The sequence below is a fragment of the Cervus elaphus genome, chromosome 15, assembly GCF_910594005.1.
Source record: "Cervus elaphus chromosome 15, mCerEla1.1, whole genome shotgun sequence".
Classification (NCBI taxonomy): Eukaryota; Metazoa; Chordata; class Mammalia; order Artiodactyla; family Cervidae; genus Cervus; species Cervus elaphus.
In genome coordinates, this window is record NC_057829.1 from 13,294,774 (window position 1) to 13,312,421 (window position 17,648).

At 38.0% G+C, this 17,648-nt stretch overlaps 1 long non-coding RNA gene across 1 annotated transcript in view; it reads left to right on the plus strand.

The window, feature by feature from the left end:
- Positions 1–1,572: 1,572 nt before the first annotated feature.
- Positions 1,573–17,648, plus strand: part of LOC122709445 — a 28,962-nt gene continuing 12,886 nt past the window's right edge. The window contains exon 1 of the long non-coding RNA XR_006345519.1: positions 1,573–1,728. This is a non-coding gene — a long non-coding RNA (uncharacterized LOC122709445). The remainder of the gene's footprint in view (positions 1,729–17,648) is intronic.

Sequence of the window (17,648 nt, forward strand, 5' to 3'; positions counted from 1 at the left end):
AACTCTAAGTCCTGGGAAAAGTCACATGACTCTCCCTAAACCACATCCCTACCAAGGGACCTGCACTCACTTTAATTCCAGAGCCTGTGTAAAGTGGGACAGCAAACCAGCAGGGCCACCCTTTTCCCCACACCCTGGCCGTGAGGGCCTGAGTTAGGGATGAGGTCTGGATGTGGCATCAGGAGTGTTTCAGGAAACAAATGTGGTGGCAAAAAAAAAAAGGGGCTCAAATGACTCCAGAATGAACATAGGGAGCCAGGACTTCTACTGCTGCACTAAATTACTATGTGCATTATAAATAATATATGAAAGATAAAACATTTAAAAGGATAACATGAAAATTAGGCACAAAATTTAAAAAATTTCTAATATTTTCTTCCTGCTCTGCATTAGGCTATCTTTCAGACCTCACTTTGGAGAACACTTTTTAAAAGAGAGATAGAGCACTTTCATTTTTACCATAAAATCCCAGGATTAATATTGAAAGTCTGAAAAGAGCTTGCTTTTTAAAGAAATACACTGGTTGAATGTAGAGGGAAGCCAGACAGTTCCTGGCCTGCCATCCGTGATGCAGCATCCGTCAGAGTCTCAAAGCTGCAGTTCTCTGACCAGACCTCTCCCGCCTGACTCGCCAACTCAAAGCTTTAAAAACTTATTTCACTTAAAATCAACATCATTACAAAATTCTTTTAGCCATAAGTGCTTCCAATATCAAAGTAAATGTTTTTGGGCTCCTTCCAACAAAACAAAACTGACAAACCAACCTTCAGTAATTTTACATTACTTTGTAAAATTAAAACACTGTTAATATTAGATACTGGCTAAATTTAATGTTTTGAAGTTGATTTGTTGTTCATAGCTTCCAAAACTGGTTTGCAAAAAACAGAATGGTATTTTGAGTTCCCAATTTAAATCTATAAGTATTTTTGTTGTAACACAAATACCTTTTAATAGCTAATATTCATCATAATTAATAAGCCCCAAAATATTGCTTAAAAATAAGAAATTATTACCAAATGGTCCACTAATTGTATTATAGTAGTTACTTTCAATGGTATGGAAATTTTGTTGGTCTATATATTTTTTACATATATTATTACTTCAAATTATATTTACTTATTGCTTTAAAGTTTTATGAACTCTAAGTTAACATACTACCAAACACTTACAAAAGCCAAATCTAGGAAAAAATAATTTGAGCCAGGAATGCAACTTTGTTGCAAATGTGCATGGAAAACACAATAATTTAAGGAAGCATACTTAAAATGTATTCTGGGACATTGCATATCCCTTCTGTACCTTATTTTTATTTTGAAAGAGTACAGAAACTCAGCTAATCCATTTTCCCTAAACCATTTAAGAACTCACTGATGCACCATCAGTCTTGATGTACCATCACTTCTGATTACTTTATTGTGTATTTCCTATAAATGAGAATATTGTCCCCCACAGCCACCACAAAAGCCTCAAATTCAGGAAATTTGTATGGATACAGGATTACCATTTCATCCACAGGCGCCATTCATGCCTGTGTGCTCAGTCACTCAGTCGTGTTCAACTCTTTGCAACCCTGTGGACCGTAGCCCACCAGACTCCTCTGTCCATGGGATTCTCCAGGCAAGAAGACTGGAGTGGGCTGCCATGCCCTCCTCCAAGGATCTTCCTGACCTAGGGATCGAACCTTCATCTCCTGCGTCAATTGTCCTGATAACCCACAACGGGATGCAGGTAGATGTCAGTCTGTTTCCTTCAAGCTGAAACAGTCCTCCGTCTTTCCTTCACTTTCAGGACCTTGATACTTCTGAAGATTACAGGTCGGTTATGTCTTTGAACGTTCCTCAGTTTGGGTTTGTCTGATGCTTCCTCAAGATTGGATCCAGGTTATGTGTCTTTGGCAGGAATAACACAGAAGTGATGCTATGCTTTTCTCCCTGCATCCTAGGAGGTGGCATAGGATTTTGACTTGCCCCATTACAGGTAATATCATCTTTGATCACTTGATTAAAGTAGAGCATACATTTTCCCCCTGTGGAATTCAGAATTATTTTAATATGATGAAAATATCTCATTCCTCCTCAAGCATTTAATTTATTGTTTATTTTTTGTATTTGTATGGATGCACATTTTCCTGTTTGTTTAATGGAATGCAATCTATTACTACCATTATTTATTTTGATGTTCATGTTGTCCCCAATCTGACCAGTGGGGGGACCCTGCAAGCTGACTTCGGTGTTCTTTTGACATGTCCCATGTTTCTACACAGCAACATGTCCCGGGTTTGTACTTTCCCTGCCCAGTCTTAGAATCAGTTAACTTCTCCTGGAACCTTGAAATGGAGAAAGCAATAGAATAGAAGGCAAGATCTGCGCCTAACTGTGCTTGTTGATATTGAGACGCCATTGTTTCTGAGCGATTTAGTGAACAGTGTAAATGACAGTGTCAGTTGCTCTGCCATGTGTGACTCCTTGCAACCCCATGGACGACAGCCCTCCAGGCTCCTCTGTCCCTGGGATTCTCCAGGCAAGAATACTGGAGTGGGTTGCCATTTCCTTCTGCAGGGGATCTTCCCGACCTAGGGATCGAACTCAGGTCTCCTGCTTTGCAGGCAGACTCTGCCATCTGAGCCACAGGGGACTCTGCTATGTATATATACGCATGTAAGTATGTCAATGTACACATGTTTCTGAGCACACATAAACATTTCCATTTGTGTTTACTTCTATACAGCCATACATTTTGAACTTGAGTTCCTATAGTTCTTTCAATCCCGATTGAATACACAGGTCTTTTCCTTTTTCCGTATTTGTAACTACCTTCTCCAAATCTGAGAAATCTGAATTCCATTATTCTTAATATACTAACATGGTTTGATCAGTTACCCTGTTAAGAGCCAATATTGCATCTCCCCTGCCTGACATCCTCCTCACCTCACGGTGGCGCATGTTCTCTGGGCTGTGCCACCTCACTCACGTGGACATCCTCTTTCGCCTGTTCAGACTCTGAGAGCAACCAGGCTTCCCTCCAAGGGGACTGTCTCTTTCGCTCATGCACTGGGCTGCTACCCTGACACACCCCATGTGGGTCAGAGGCCCCATGCCAGGCTGCCTCAACAGAGGGACACTGTCTTCACTCTGGGCTGCAATACCTCATGTCAGGCTCTCTACATTTTTCAAACTTGGTAGGAAATGCACATTTACCAAACATAAATTTGAAATATTGGATATGTTGTGGAAAAGTTGAGCTGATACCTTCATGCCATGAAAAGTCAATTAAAAACTGTACATAATTTTGTTTTAGAAATTCTCAATATCCAATAAAGACTTAAACTCTGGATTTTAGCCAAAGGTATACTTTTTCAAACTACTTTTAAAGGTATTTGTTTAGGACTAATTTGGTGTGGTGTCTGAAGAAAAATTAATGTAATTAGCATAAAGTTATAGGAACTAAAATTCCATGTACATTATGATCCTGAAAGCATTGCAGGAATTCAGAAATATTTTGAAGAAAAATGAAGAGGTGGCATTTATACATTTTTTTGAAGTATAGCTGATTTGTGATTTACAATTTAGCAAGTTTATTCATATTTATGTATGTATACACACACATAGATGCATATACTTTCCATTACATATACATGGGTATATATATATCATATATAAATCATTTCCATTCCATATTCTTTCCCATTATGCTTATTATAAGATATTGAATATAGTTCCCTGTGCTATGTGGTAAGACCTTATTGCTTATCTCTTTTATATATAGTGGAGTGTATCTGCTAATCCCAAACTCCTAATTTATCTCTCCCCCACCCCCTTTCCCCTTTGGTAGTCATAAGTTTTTTTTATATCTGTGAGTCTGTTTCATAAATATCAATAACTTATCTGTTTATCTGTTTCATAAATATCAATAAATATCAATAACTTCATCTGTGTTATAGGTTATATTCTACATATAAATAATATCATTTTTTACTTAATAAAATGATATTATTATTTATTTAATATCAGTGTTCATTTTTCTCTTAGTACAATAATCTCTTGGTCCATCAATGTTGTTATAAATGGCTTTTTGATGGCTGAGTAGTATTCCATGGTATATATGTATACACATCTTTTTTATTCATTCATCTGTCAATGGGCATTAGGATCGCCTCCATGTTTGGCTATTGTAAAGAGTGCTGCTATGAACATATATCTTTTTGAAGTGTAGTTTTGTAGTTTTGTTTGGATATATGCCCAGGAGCAGAATTGCTGAATCATATGCAGCTCTATTTTTAGCTTTTTTGGGAACCTCCATGCTGCTTTCCAAAGTGATTGCACCAATTTAAATTCCCACCAACAGTGTAGGAGAGTTCCTTTCTCTCCACACCCTCCCCAACATTTATTATTTGTAGACTTTGTGATGATGGCCATTCTGACTGATGTGAGGTGGTACCTCATTGTAGTTTTGATTTGCATTTCTCTAATAATGAGTAATGTTGAACATCTTTTCATGTACCTATTGGCCACCTGTATATCTTCTTTGGAGAAATGTCTACATAGGTTTTCTGCCAATTTTTTTTATTTGGTTGTTTGGTTTTTCTCTGTTGTTGTTATTGAATCATATGAGATGTTTGTATATTTTGGAGATTAAGCCCTTGTCAGTCACATCATTTGGAAATATTTTCTCCCAGTCTGTAGGTTGTTTTTTCATTTTGTTTATGGTTCCCTTTGCTGTGCCAAAGTTTATAAGTTTGATTAGGTCCCACTTGTTTATTTTTTTGCTCCTATTTCTGTTGCCTTGGGGGACTGACCTAAGAAAACTTTGGTATGATTTCTGTTGGAGAATGTTTAGCCTGTGCTTTCCTTTAAGAGCTTTATGGTGTAATGTTTTTAAGCCATTTTTAGTTTGTTTTTGTGCATGGTGTGAGGTCTGTTCTCACTTCTTTGACTTACATGCAGCTGTCCAGCTTTTCCAGCGCCACGTGCTGAAGACACTGTGTTATCTGCATTGTATATTCTTGCCTCCTTTGTCAAGATTAATTGTCCATAGGTGTGTAGGTGTATTTCTGAACTTTCTCTTCTGATCCATTGATCCATGTGTGTGTTTTTGGGTCAGTACCACAGTGTTTTGATTACTGTAGCTTTGTAGCATTGTCTGAAGTCTGGAAGGGTAATGCCTCCAATTTTGTTCACTTCCCTCAGGACTGCTTTGGCAGTTTTGGGTCTTTCATAGCTCCTTATAAAGTTTAGGATTATTTGTTCTTATTCTGTGAAAGATGTCCTGGGTCATTTGGAACAGATAGTATTATATCCATAGGTTGCTTTGGATAGTGTTGTCATTTTAACAATATGAATTCTTCCAATCCAATAGCATGGGATACCTTTTCATTTCTTTGAATCATTTCCAATTTCTTTTATCAATGTTTTATGGTTCTCAGCATAAGGAGGTTTTCACCTCCTTGATAAGGTTCATTCCTCAGTATTTTTTAATGTGATTTTAAGAGAAATTGTTTTTTCACTTTCTCTTTCTGATATTTCATTGGTAAGTGTAAAGAAATGCAACTGATTTCTGAATGTTAATCTTATATATTGTTACCTTGCTGAATTCATTTATCAGTTCTAGTAATTTTTGTATGGAGTCTTTAGGGTTTTCTATATATAATATGATATCATCTGCATATAATACAATTTTACCTCAAAGAGATAGTATTTAAAATACATATTATTGATGCTAAACAACTTACAGATTCCCCTACACTGATGAAAGAAACATTAGAAAGGGTATAGTGAAAACTCATTTAATCACCAACTCCTGTGATCATCCCAACTATCAGTTCAGTTCAGTTCAGTCGCTCAGTCGTGTCCCATTCTTTGTGACCCCATGGACTGCAGCATGCCAGGCCTCCCTGTCCATCACCAGCTCCCTGAGTTTACTCAAACTCATGTCTATTGAGTCGGTGATGCCATCCAGCCATCTCATCCTCTGTTGTCCCCTTCTCCTCCTGCTCCCAGCATCAGGGTCTTTTCCAATGAGTCCGTTCTTCCCATCAGGTGGCCAAAGTATTGTAGTTTCAGCTTTAGCATCAGTCCTTCCAATGAACACCCAGGACTGATCTCCTTTAGGATGGACTGGTTGGCTCTCCGTGCAGTCCAAGGGACTCTCTGGAATCCCAACTATATTATTCCCAACTATAATCCAAAATTAATTTGAAAGTGAAATTCTTTTTTCCTGTATTTACTACAACAGTGCTATCTTTCAAAGACAGGTTTATGACACTTAGTATTATGACCTTCTCAGTGATTCAGTTGCCATGTATTTGAGAATGATAGTGACCGTATAGTACTGTACTATGTAATTTATGAAAAAATATGTTCAACATATATAAGCAATATGATATTGATGAATATCAACAAAAGAGCAGCTAAAAGCCTCAGGTTCCTTTCTAAAATCTATATGGCATCTGTTAGTATATTTTAATATATTTGCAGCAATAGCTTATCAGATGCCTTTCTGCATGCTTCTGTAGCTTTCAGGATATATTTAACTCTGCCAATACAGTTTCTCAGAATAAAAGCTTATTTTAAAAGACTCAAAGCCTGAAATGTCACAAGACAGGCAGGCAAATGTAGCAACAATTTCCCCAGGTAACAAGGTGTTGGGACAAGTAAGCATTACCATGAAAGCAAGATATTGAGTGTAATCATTTTATGGTCTGGTGACCTTGAGTTTCTAATCAACTATGATTACATTTTCCATAATTTTATATTCAATAAGTGAATTTATAAAAACCATATAGGTTGACATTATTTCAATAATTATTAATACTGAGAAACTAATTTAGGAATTAGAAGTTTCCACCTGTGAAAGAAGCTCTTTTCTGATTTACCGAGAGGTGTCATGAGAGCCCACATCAGCCTGGTGGCCCCCAGCTCTGGATATTGTGAACTCCGCATGAGAGAGAGAACCTCCACTTCACCTCTTGCTATCTTTAGGTCAGAGGGAGCTATATTTTGACCCCTGGGTTTCAGTTTTCCCTCAGTTTATAGAAATTTCCCTCACCCACCTTAGCTTAGAAAATTACTGCTTAACCTGTGGGTCTTGGGTTCATGTGCTTCCCTTAGGGTCCTCCAAGACTTGGAGGCCAGTCTGCACGTCTTGGTCTCTGCTCCCAGACCACCCAGTGCTTAGTTAGCAACTGTAGAACAGTCCCTAAATGTGCTCCAGGTCAGGGCTGTGGCCCGATACTTCTGAGGGCTGCTCAGTTATATCTGAATTTCAGAAACAGAATGTATTATACTAACACACTCTTAATTGTGTATGTGAAGTTCCAATTTAACTAGGCTTCCTCTTGTTTTGTTGCTGGTGTTTTTATTGTTGCTGTTTGCTAAATCTGGTGACTGGATTCTCCATGGCAGAGAGTAGTGTATGAGTGTCAGGGAGGCTTTGGAGATTCTTGGTAAACTTGCTAGATTCTGAGAGAACCTGCCTGAAAGATGGAAAAAAAGATACGGAAATAATAAGGTGGTTCCCCCCAACTCCTTGTAACAGGAAGCCTACTGTAATTTGGATGAAACCACTTTTAAATTAGTTTGGAGAGACCCCACCTGTTTTCTTCAGCCCCTAGTTTCTTCATGTTTAAAATCAGGGAATTTGGGCACTGTGGACCTCTCTCCACACACATGCATGTAACAAAAACTAGGTACATTTTCAGTGGGTCACACTCCCTGCTTGAAGGCCTTCCTTGGCCCCTGGTCAGGGCTCCCCAGACCATCTGGACTAAACTCCATGAGCCTTCCAGCCATGAGATCATCATTCTGTGGCTCTCATCCTGCTTAAGGAATGAGAAACCAATGTGCAAAAACAGAAACCCATGAAGCTCTTTGCAGATGTCTTCCTGGAATACTTTTGTCAGATGATGTCAAAGGTCTCACTAATGTTGACCTATTAGTTCCTGCACCTCTCCCCCTCTGATAGGTCAAAAGTAGGTCTGTGTATGCTGCTTACAGATGAAACAGAATCATCAGAGGAAAGGAGGACCTGTCGGGACTTCAGAATTCTCTAAGCATCATATCCTACTGGACCCCTGTTTCCATCTCTTTTGAAGGGGTTTGAGGCCTAAGATAAGGCAAGATTCCCTGATACAGTGGGCTCAGAAGTGTCTGGGCAAAACTCCCTGGGAGACAACTTGGCTGAGCCATCCATCAAGATATTGACACTGGGAGAAAACACTGCCTGGGGACTCTCAGTAGGAGAGAGCAAGGTTCTGTGAAGTTGTTATGAGAGTAATGACACAGAGCAATAGTTGCAGCTCATTGAGCACTTGCTCTGAAGGCAATGTGCCAAGCGGTAGCTTCATTTTTTCATTCAGTGAAGAAGTCAACCTATCCTCACCCCCATTTGATGGAAGAGGAAGCTAAGGCTTAGAAAGAAAAACCTTTTTCAAGGCCACAGAGGCTTCATAATATTCACTTAAATCCATAAAATACTATATGTGGCACTGATGGGATGGAGAGAAATTAGGGCCCTATATCTCTATTCTTTAATTCCAATAAGATTCTGTGATACCAAACCTCCAGGAAAACTTGAAGGCAGAAGGCAGATCTGGGGACCTGTCAGTTTCTGCAGGAGAGGGGACTCATCTCACAGCTTGAGGCAGAGCTGCCATCCCACTAACGCCTCTCAGGGAAGTGAGTTAAGGGAGCCACATCAAAGATGTCTCAGCTACACAGGATCCCTGGAGCAGGTCCCACTTCAGAGTGACAGAAATCATTACACAGGTCAATAATGCAGAATGAGCCAAAAATTCCTTTCATTTCTGACAATAGTAAAATGACAGCATCAACAAATTTCAATAGACATTTACTTTGAAAATCAAAATGACAGTTTTTAAAGGCTTTTGTCAATGAGCAACTTCTATCATTCACTGCTTTTAAAAAAATCTGAAGTTTAGGGAGCAGTTTTCAGAAATTACTTTTAACCTTGCCATTATCTAAATCGATTTAATTTGACCCAGTTTTCTTCTGTGTCAATGTCAAAAGCACTTGTGGTCTTATAGACTGAATTTTTCCATCTCTGTTTTTCCTTCTGAACAGAGGTATGTTCAGAAAATAGCCAACAGACATAAAAGATGGCCAAAACCTTGCATGAGTTGGACCAAAGCAATTGGAATGAAGAATTGTCTTATTTTTCATAGCAAGACAGAGAACTAAGATGCTGAGCATATTATATACTCTATCATACTTAATCTTGACAGAAATTTTGTCAGACAACCACTATGTTCTTTATATTGTGTATGTTTAAAAAAAAATTTTTTTTGAAAAACAAACATCTCCAAATTGTTATACCATTGGATAAATATTAAGGCTCAATCAACAAATATTTATCAAGGACTACTAAATAGAAGAAAAATCTCTGCTGTTAGGGACAACTAGTTGGGGAAGACATAATAAGCCAGTCAATAAGTTAAATGCAAGACGTCAAATGGTGATAAGAGCTGTAGAGAAAAATTAAGTTCCAAGGAGGGTTAAGAGCATCTGGCTTGTGCACAATTAATATTAACTATTCTCATTAAAAAAAAAAAAAAAAGCAACTGAGTTCTACTTCTTTTGCGACTCAGAAGGCAGCTTTAGGGATTTTGCAACAGGGAGATGGTTTAGTGACCTCAACAATAAGTCGAGTTTCAATATCAGTGAATCATAAGACCTCTTAGTTGTGAGTCATTCTGGCCAGTGGACATAGAAAAAGTGTTATCAACCATCTCAGATGACCTTTGGATTCTGGAGTCAGACAGTCTGGGCTCATATTCTGGCTTGTCCCTTACTGGGTGCCCTTGGATAAGTTATTACTTTCCAGTATCAGTTTTCATATTTGCAAGTAAAGATGAGTGCTATCTTTGTAGAATTATAAGGACAAAGGAGACAATTCTTGTCAATTGCTTAATACAAGACTGAGACATGGTAAACATTCAATTAACATTGGTTGCCATTCATTTTAAAAAAGGAGCATTTTTGTTTCTTATGTACCTACTTGAGAATTTGATCATCATATCCTATATTTCTCCAAAATGTCCAGATGTTCCCTGAAATTTGTATTTCTGTGTTCATGACTGGCTTTGAATCACTGCCTCTGTTGTGATTTGAGATCACCTCTGTTTTACCTCTTATGGTGTGTTTCTCTTCTCTGTGCTGATTCAGATGTGGAATGCAGCCCCCATTTCTGGATTTCCCTCCCAAATCTTGATTTCACACAAAGCAATTAGGAATAGCAGATATAACTCTTGGGATAGAAAAAATGAAAGGAGTCAATTTATTTGCTAGCACCCAAAAGCCTTGAAATGGCCCAGACCCCGTGGAATTAGATATTTGGCTCTAGAGCATAGTCCCTCTGATGCATGCCATCTGCTTTTCTTCTGTTTTGTTTTCCTTTCATTACTCTCCTCCCCTTTGCTCTTAGCATCCCTCCACCCCAAATCTCTGTTCATCTCTCCGCGGAGAAGTTTGATTGTCTCATTTGTTTTCTGTTCTCTGAAACCCAGTCTCTGCCACCAAGCAGCTTTTCAACACAGACTTTTCCTCCAAGAGAAAGTTTTATGGCAGTTGCACTTGGTAAGCAACATTTGGCTAAAGGTATTTCATTCATCCTAGTTATCCTCAAGTGTGAGATGAGGTGTCTAATTTTTGACAGGGATTGGCATTTCCCCAGTCTGTTTGAGAGCCCGTGCTTTCTCAGAAGAGGTGATACCTCAGAACCTTGACTTGGCCTTCTGACCAGTGGAAGAGATTTAGGGTCTGCAGGGCCGCACATGTGCCTTTTCTTCCCTCCCTCTCTTGCCTGGCCGGGGGCCATTCTCAGGGCATGGTGCAGGGCAGATGGTAAGGGCCCTGCTGGCTGTGCAGTCTGTTCTGCGGAAAGCTGCTCCAGCCCTGGACTGTGTTCTTGGGCTCTCCTTGTAAATCTCAGCTTCTTTCCTGCATGTTCCTTTCAAAGGAAGACTTTGGGATTTTTTCATGCCTTTTAGAAAATTGTATTCTGTTCTTTTGGTATTTTATAATTGGAATTATGCCTTGCAGCTTAATTGTTCTTCTCTTACTTTACTTCTCTGTAATTGCCATACTTCCTAATTTTATTTTCTTTTAAAAATACTTTTAAAAATTCTCCTTCCTTAGCACCCCCCCCCAAAAAAAACCTTAGCCACAAATCTAACAAAATATGTACAAGATCTATATGAGGGAAGCTACAAAGCTCTGATAAAAGAAATCAAAGAATAACTAAATAAATGGAGAGACTCCATGTAAGGTAACACGGTGTCAGTTCTTCCCAAGTTGATCTATAGGCTCAATGCAATTCCAGTAAAAATCCCAGCAGGTTACTTTGTGGAAATCAACAAACTGATACTAAAGTTTAAAATTTACATGGAAAGGCAAACTCCCAAAACAGCCGACACAGTAATAAAGGGGAGGAACAAAGTTGGAGGATTGACATTATTTGACTTCAAAACTCACTATAAGCTACAGTAGTCAAGACAGTATAGTACTGGCAGAAGAATAGACAAATGGATCAATGGAACAGAAAAAATAGCACAGAAATAGATCCACACAGGGATAGTCATTGATCTTTGACAAAAGAACAAAGACAATTCAACCGATAAAGGATCACCTTTTCAACTAACGGTGCTGGAATAACAGGATATATACATGGAAATAAATGAATTTAAACACAGATCTTGCACCTTTCACAAAAATTAACTCAAAATGGATCACAGATTTAAATATAAAATGAAAAACTATGAAAGTCACAGAAGATAACACAGGAAAAATTGCAGTTGACTTTGGGCTTGGCAATGTTTTTAATGTAAAAAAGCCCTGTTATGAATCAGTGAACTAAAATGTACTGGAATGGGCAAATTTAATTCAGATGACAATTGTGTCTACTACTGTAGGCAAGAATCCCTTAGAAGAAATGGAATAGCCCTCATAGTCAACAAGAGTCTGAAATGAAGTACTTGAGTGCAGCCTCAAAAATGACAGAATGATCTCTATTCATTTCCAAGGCAAACCTTTCAATATCACAATAATCCAAGTGTATGCCCAACCACTAATGCTGAAGAAGCTGAAGTTGAATGGTTCTATGATGATGTACAAGACCTTCCAGAACTAACACCCAAAAAAGATCTCCTTTTCATCATAGGAATGCAAAGTATGAAGTACATAGGAAGTACAAAGTCAAGAGATATCTGGAGTAACAGGGAAGTTTGGGCTTGGAGTACCGAATGAAGCAGGGCAAAGGCTAACAGACTGTTGCCAAGAGAATGCACTGATCATAGCAAACACCCTCTTCCAACAACACAAGAGAAGACTCTACACATGGACATCATCTGGTGCTTGACACCGAAATCAGATTGATTATACTCTTTGCAGCCAAAGATGGAGAAGCTCTATACAGTCAGCAAAAAAAAAAAAAAAAGACCAGGAGCTGACTGTGGCTCAGGTCATGAACTTCTTATTGCCAAATACAGACTAAAATTAAAGAAAGTAGGGAAAACCACTAGACCATTCAGGTATGACCTAAATCGAATTCCTTATGATTATACAGTGGAAGTGACAAATAGATTCAAGGGACTCTATCTGATAGGGTGCCTGAAGAACTATGGATGGAGGTTTGAGACATTGTAAAGGAGACAGTGATCAAGACCATCCTCAAGAGAAAGAAATGCAAAAGGGCAAAATGGTTGTCTGACGAGACCTTACAAATAGCTGAGAAAAGAAGAGAAGCTAAAGGCAAAGGAGAAAAGGAAAGATATACCCATTGAATGACAAGTTCCAAAGAATAGCAAGGAGAAGAAAGCCTTCCTACGTGATCATTACAAAGAAATAGAGGAAAACAATAGAAAGGGAAAGACCAGAATTCTCTTCAAGAAAATTAGAGATACCAAGGGAAGATTTCATGTAAAGCTGGTCACAATAAAGGACAGAAACAGTATGACCTAACAGAAGCAGACAATATTAAGAAAAGATAGCAAGATTACACAGAAGAACTATACAAAAAAGATCATAATGACCCAGATAAACATGATGGTGTCATCATTAACCTAGAGACAGACATCTTGGGGTGCAAAGTCAAGTGGGCCTTAGGAAGCATCACTACAAACAAAGCTAGCGGAGATGATGGAATTTCCGCTGAGCTATTTCAAATCATAACAGATGATGCTGTAAAAGTGCTGCACTCAGTATGCCAGCAAATTTGGAAAACTCTGCAGTGACCACGGGACTGGAAAATGTCAGTTTTCATTCCAATCCCAAAGAAAGGCAATGCCAAAGAATGCTCAAACTATCGCACAGTTGCACTCATCTCACACACTAGCAAAGTATTGCTCAAAATTCTCCAAGCAAGGCTTCAACAGCACATGAACTGAGAACTTCCTGATGTTCAAGCTGGTTTAAAAAAGGGCAGAGATACCAGAGATCAAATTTCTAGCATCCGTTGGATCATAGAAAAAGAAAGAGTTACAGAAAAACATCTACTTCTGCTTAATTGAATACACCTAAACCTTTGATTGTGTGGATCACAACAAACTGTGGAAAATTCTTTTTTTTTTTTTAATTTTAAAATTTTAAGTGGAGGCCAATTACTTTACAATTTTGTGGTGGTTTTTGCCATACATTCATATGAATCAGCCATGGGTGTACATGTGTTCCCCATCCTGAACCCCCCTTCCACCTCCCTCCCCATCCCATCCCTCTGGGTCATCCCAGTGCACCAGCCCTGAGCACCCTGTCTCATGCATCAAACCTGGACTGGCAATCTACTTCACATATGATAATATACATGTTTCAATGCTATTCTCTCAAGTCATTCCACCCTCACCTTCTCCCACAGAGTCCAAAAGTAAGTTCTTTACATCTGTGTCTCTGTTGCTGTCTCCCATATAGGGTCATTGTTACTATCTTTCTAAATTCCATATATATGTGTTAATATACTGTCTTGGTGTTTTTCTTTCTGGATTACTTCACTCTGAATAATAGGCACCAGTTTCATCCACCTCATTAGAACGGATTCAAATGCATTCTTTTTAATAGCTGAGTAATATTCCATTGTGTATATGTACCAAGGCTTTCTTATCCATTCATCTGCTGATGGACATCTAGGTTGCTTCCATGTCCTGGCTATTTTAAACAGTGCTGTGATGAACATTGGGGTACATGTGTCTCTTTCAATTCTGGTTTCCTTGGTGTGAATGCCCAGCAGTGGGATTGCTGGGTCATATGGCAGTTCTATTTCCAGTTTTTTAAGGAATCTCCGCACTGTTCTCCATAGTGGCTGTACTAGTTTGCATTCCCACCAACAGTGTAAGAGGGTTCCCTTTTCTCCACACCCTCTCCAGCATTTATTGTTTGTAGATTTTTGAATAGCAGCCATTCTGACTGGTGTGAGATGGTACCTCTTTGTGGTTTTGATTTGCATTTCTCTGATAATGAGTGATGTTGAGCATCTTTTCATGTGTTTGTTAGCCATCTGTGTGTCTTCTTTGGAGAAATGTCTGTTTAGTTCTTTAGCTCATATTTTTATTGGGTCGCTTATATTTTTCTGGAATTGAGTTGCAGGAGCTGCTTGTATATTTTTGAGATTAATTCTTTGTCAGTTTCTTCATTTGCTATTATTTTCTCCCATTCTGAAGGCTGTCTTTTCACCTTGCTTATAGTTTCCTTCATTGTGTGAAAGGCTTTTAAGTTTAATTAGGTCCCATTTGTTTATTTTTGCTTTTATTTCCATTACTCTGGGAGGTGGGTCATAGAGGATCCTGCTGTGATTTATGTCAGAGAGTGTTTTGCCTATGTTTTCCTCTAGGAGTTTTATAGTTTCTGGTCTTACATTTAGATCTTTAATCCATTTTGAGTTTGTTTTTGTGTATGGTGTTAGAAAGTGTTCTAGTTTCATTCTTTTACAAGCGGTTGACCAGTTTTCCCAGTACCACTTGTTAAAGACATTGTCTTTTCTCCATTGTATATTCTTGCTTCCTTTGTTAAAGATAAGGTGTCCGTAGGTGCGTGGATTTATCTCGGATTTATCTCTGGGCTTTCTATTTTGTTCCATTGATCTATATTTCTGTCTTTGTGCCAGTACCATACTGTCTTGATGACTGTAGCTTTGTAGTATAGCCTGAAGTCAGGCAACTTGATTCCTCCAATTCCATTCTTTCTCAAGATTGCTTTGGCTATTCAAGGTTTTTTGTATTTCCATACAAACTGTGAAATTATTTGTTCTAGTTCTCTGAAAAATACCATTGGTAGCTTGATAGGGATTGCATTGAACCTATAGATTGCTTTGGGTAGTATATTCATTTTCACTATAGTGATTCTTCCAACCCATGAATATGGTATATTTCTCCATCTATTTGTGTCATCTTTGATTTCTTTCATCAGTGTTTATAATTTTCTATATATAGGTCTTTTGTTTCTTTAGGTAGATATATTCCTAAGTATTTTATTCTTTTCATTGCAATGGTGAATGGAATTGTTTCCTTAATTTCTCTTTCTGTTTTCTCATTGTTAGCATATAGGATTGCAAGGGATTTCAGTGTGTTCATTTTATATCTTGCAACTTTACTATATTCACTGATTAGCTCTAGTAGTTTTCTGGTGGAGTCTTTAGGGTTTTCTATGTAGAGGATCATGTCATCTGCAAACAGTGTGAGTTTTACTTCTTTTCCAACCTGGATTCCCTTTATTTCTTTTTCTGCTCTGATTGCTGTGGCAAAAACTTCCAAAACTATGTTGAATAGTAGTGGTTAGAATGGGCATGCTTGTCTTGTTCCTGACTTTAAGGAAAATGCTTTCAATTTTTCACCATTGAGGATAATGTTTGCTGTGGGTTTGTTATATATAGCTTTTAGTATGTTGAGGCATGTTCCTTCTATGCCTGCCTTCTGGAGGGTTTTTTTATCATAAATGGATGTTGAATTTTTTCAAAGGCTTTTTCTGCATCTATTGAGATAATCCTCTGGTTTTTATCTTTCAATTTGTTAGTGTGGTGTATCACATTGACTGATTTGTGAATATTGAGAAATCCTTGCATCCCTGGGATAAAGCCTACTTGGTCATGATGTATGATCTTTTTAATACGTTGTTGGATTCTGTGTGCTAGAATTTTGTTAAGGATTTTTGCATCTATGTTCATCAGTGATATTGGCCTGTCATTTTCTTTTTTTGTGGCATCTTTGTCTGGTTTTGGTATTAGGGTGATGGTGGCCTCATAGAATGAGTTTGGATGTTTATGTTCCTCTGCAATTGTCTGGAAGAGTTTGAGTAAGATAGGTGTTAGCTCTTCTCTAAAGTTTTGGTAGAATTCAGTTGTGAAGCCGTCTGGTCCTGGGCTTTTGTTTGTTGGAAGATTTCTGATTACAGTTTCGATTTCCATGCTTGTGATGGGTCTGTAAAGATTTTCTGTTTCTTCATGGTTCAGTTTTGGAAAGTTGTACTTTTCTAAGAATTTGTCCACTTCTTAAAAGTTGTCCGTTTTACTGGCGTATAGTTGCTGACAATAGTCTTTTATGATCGTTTGTATTTCTGTGTTGTCTGTTGTGATTTCTCCATTTTCATTTCTAATTTTGTTGATTTGATTCTTCTTCCTTTGTTTCTTGATGAGTCTGGCTAATGGTTGGTCAATTTTATTCATCTTCTCAAAAAACCAGCTTTTAGCTTTCTTGATTTTTGCTCTGGTCTCTTTTGTTTCTTTGCATTTATTTCTGCCCTAATTTTTAAGATTTCTTTCCTTCTACTAACCCTGGAGTTCTTTATTTCTTCTTTTTCTAGTTGCTTTAGGTGTAGAGTTAGGTTATTTATTTGAGTTTTTTCTTGTTTCTTGAGGTAAGCCTGTATTGTTATAAACCTTCCCCTTAGCACTGTGTCCCATAGATTTTGGGTTGTTGTGTTTTCATTTTCATTCATTTCTATGCATATTTTGATTTCTTCTGTGATTTGTTGGTTATTTAGAAGCATGTTGTTTAGCCTCCATATGTTGGAATTTTTAATAGTTATTGCCCTGTAATTGGCATCTAATCTTTGTGGTCATCTAAGCATTGTAGTCAGAAAAGGTGCTTGGAATGGTTTCAATATTTTTGAATTTACCAAGGCTTGATTTATGGCCAAGGATGTGATCTATCCTATAGAAGATTCCATGTGCACTTGAGAAAAAGGTGAAATTCACTGTTTTGGCATGAAATGTCCTATAGATATCAATTAGTTCTAACTGGTCCATTGTATCATTTAGAGTTTGTGATTCCTTGTTAATTTTCTGTTTTGTTGATCTATCCATAGGTGTGAGTGGGGTATTAAAGTCTCCCAGTATTATTGTGTTTTAGTTAATTTCCCCTTTCATACTTGTTAGCATTTGCCTTACATTTTGTGGTGTTCCTATGTTGGGTGCATATATATTTGTCATTGTTACATCGTTTTCTTTAATTGATCCCTTGATCACTATGTAGTGTCCTTCTTTATCTCTTTTCACAGCCTTTATTTTAAAGTCAATTTATCTGATATCAGTATTGCGACTCCTGCTTTCTTTTGGTCTCCGTTTGCATGGAATATTTTTTTCCAGCCCTTCACTTTCAGTCTGTGTGTGTCCCTTGTTTTGAGGTGAGTCTCTTGTAGACAGCATATACAGGGGTC